Here is a 3,272-nt window from a genome sequence, read left to right as displayed (position 1 = left end):
AGAAGCTCTTTTACACTCACCAATCCTGCATACATATTATCCCACCAGTTATGGACTTCAACACTTTCTCTTTTTTTCCATTTTCTTATAATCCTATTTTCCATTTCTTTTTCTATTGTTTTAAAGACGCACTCTCTTTCACTGTTTGGCAACATTGCCTTTTCAACAATATTGACCAATATGGTTCTTTCTATTCTGTTTCCCACCTATAGCTTAAACCTGTAGCTTCATTCCAAACATGTCTTTATTTGTCTGTTAATTTTACAGTTCCAGTTAATACTACGCTATTTGCAATTACTTTTTTCTGCTCAATCCATCCTAGTACCGTTTCATTCTCTTCAAATTTTATCTCTGTTCCACATCAAATTTCTTTTACCAATTGTCTAGATGTCTCATCACTTCTATCAAAAATGTAGATAACTTGTCTTTAATTTTCACGCTTTTTCAGTTCCTTTCTCCCTGTCTTCCATTCCCTTAGTTCTCCTTATTATGGTGTCCCACGTGAGCTGCTTTCTGCTTTCTTGATTAGCTTTTTATGTCTCACTGATTGATCCGAAGAGCTGTTGGCGTGTTGTTCTTCTCCACAAACTTCCTTATAAACACTATGTGCTATCTCTTGTACACCAAATCTATGCTGAAGCCAGCTGACTAGAATTTATATTATGGCAAAGATATAATCTTTTCAGAAAGAGGAGTTCATCAAGGTGATCCTTTAGGTCCAGCATTATTTGCCGTAACATTGCAGCCTATAGTCAATAATGTCAAAATAGACTTAAATATCTGGTACCTTGATGATGGTGCAATAGCTGGAGATCCGGCTATTGTATTAAATACATTAAAAATGATCAACACACAGGCAGCTACAATTGGTCTGCCACTAAATTTCTCGAAATGCGAAATCAGCTTTCTTGAAATTACAAATGAACAAAAGCGCAAACTGTTTTCGTCATACAACCAAGTAGCTCCACCTATATAATTCATGTCGCCATCAAACGCTTTCCTCCTGGGAGCTGCCTCCTCAGCTGAAACAAGAAGAACTCTAATAACTGAGAAGATTAACCAGTTACACATGTATTTCTCACTTCTATCATCAATACCTGCTCATTCTGCCTTTTACTTACTAAGAACATCATTTTCCATCCCAAGATTAATATATTTCCTGCGATGTTCAACTTCATGGAAAGAAGAGGATTTATTAGAAAGATATGACAACAGTAAAAAATCTGGTTTGGAGTCTATCCTAAATTGTGTCCTTGAGGATAGGACATGGCTTCAGATATCTCTAACAGTGGATTAGACAATCGAAAAGCCTTAGATTTGGCTATTCCCGCCTTCTTGGGATCTTTCTAAGGCTCTCAATGTCTAACAAAATCAGTTCTCCAACAGAACAACAATCTCCACTGGGATTCTGAAGTTGAAGATTGCGCGTCCACATGGTCGCTATTGGTGGGCTCCGATTTATCCGACTTCAGTTTCAGGGCTAAACAATCCACATAGAAAGAACCTATCATACAATCAAATTTTTCATTTTTACTACAGTCTTCCGACAATCCAGAAAACAAGGCCAGACTGATCGCTGCATCGTCCGTTGAGGCAGGTGCTTGGCTCACAGCTTTGCCCTCACGTCCTCTAGGCCTTCACCTGAATGATGGATTTTTTAGAATAGGAATTGCGTCAAGATTGGGATCAGATATTTGCGAACCCCATAAATGCCAAGCGTGCAAGAATCCTGTTGACAAAACATAACTACATGGTCTCTCCTGCATAAAAAGCACAGGTAGACATCCTCGACACTGAAACTGACAGACATCATTGTGAGAGCATCTTCTCCGCAGGTGTACCGGCAATAAGGGAGCCAAATGGCTGTAGTAGAACAGATGGAAAAAGACCAGATGCAATATCCTTAATTCCTTGGAAGAAAGGTAAAGCCTTAATTTCGGACTTCACATGCACAGACACTTTTGCATCTTCTAGTCTTCCTTTATCTTCAATAAAGGTGGGAAAAGTAGCGGGTCGGAAATTGATAGAGAAAAGAAGAAAATACAACAATCTTATGGAAAAATATCAATTCGTGCCAGTTGCAGTTGAATCCGGTGGCTGGTAGGAAAGGGAAGGCCTAAACATTATAAAGGATGTAGGAAAACGCATCACACTCTTACCCGGTAATGAAAGAGCAACCAACTTAATAATCCAAAGAATAAGCATGGCGGTGCAGAGAGGTGATGTAGCTACAATACTAGGAACCATACCTCCTGGTAAAGCACTGAAGGAGATTTTCTTACTTTAAAAACAACAGTAATGTGCCCATTTTCCTGTATACTAATTATTTATCTTTGTTGTTCATTATTGTTTCAACAGCAACAATGTAATTTTGATTTGCAACTGATGTATTTGGATGAAAGAAATTAAGAACACAGTAGTTTATGTTAAACCAATTGTAAAAGAGCCAAATATTATGTTCATTATGCCGAAACAGTTTGCCAACTATAGCATATATCTCGAGGGTGCGAAAGAAGTCCCAGAACGAGATTTTAAAAAAGACAAGGGCTTTATGCAAATCACAGTACACACACAGTATTTGGTCCATCTCACTGGACCCCAGAACAAACGAGAGAATAGCGTGGTCTCTTAATTTAGAATTTCTAAAAAAGAATATCCTACGCTTCAGAAACTGAGAAGAGTTCAGATTAAAATATAGAAAACTAGTGTAGAAGTCGATAAAATGAAGAAAATCTTAACTGGGTTTGAAAAAATTTTTAAAAAATAAATATTTTTATTTGTAGTGGCAAATTAATATAAGCCAAATTTTGCCAATCACTCTTACGCTTCCCTACATCTTGAGGTACCGATTAATTTCGACTACTACATAATTTAAAACTTGTAGCAAATGAAGATATGAGCAGGGGGAAACATTGACACGCTGGTACGGAATTGAGGAGACTCTACTGTAAAAAAATCTACTATAATATTTACTCTTATCCATTCCATCGCCTCCATGAACAGTGACGGACTCAACTTAGTGAGGTAACATGGAAGAAAAAGGTCCAAGTAACCAAGTACTATCGCGATTATAAGGCTGGAGGCGGATACTTAATCTGAATTAATTGTGGAAACGGAAAGATGAAAGTGATGCAGTTATCTAAAGAAAGAAAGGAAAGCTTAAGACAAAACTACCAGTGATGAAGTTAGGATGGGTGTTCGAAATCAAAACGTTTCAAATGAGCTAAGTGAAGGATGTTTTTCTGTATTGAGAAAAATAGAAACAAGCCTGA

This window comes from Thermobia domestica, chromosome 4, assembly GCF_964235325.1.
Source record: "Thermobia domestica chromosome 4, izTheDome1.hap1.1, whole genome shotgun sequence".
NCBI classification, from domain to species: domain Eukaryota; kingdom Metazoa; phylum Arthropoda; class Insecta; order Zygentoma; family Lepismatidae; genus Thermobia; species Thermobia domestica.
The sequence above is the reverse complement of the archived record's forward strand: the minus strand, read 5'-3'. Positions refer to the sequence as shown.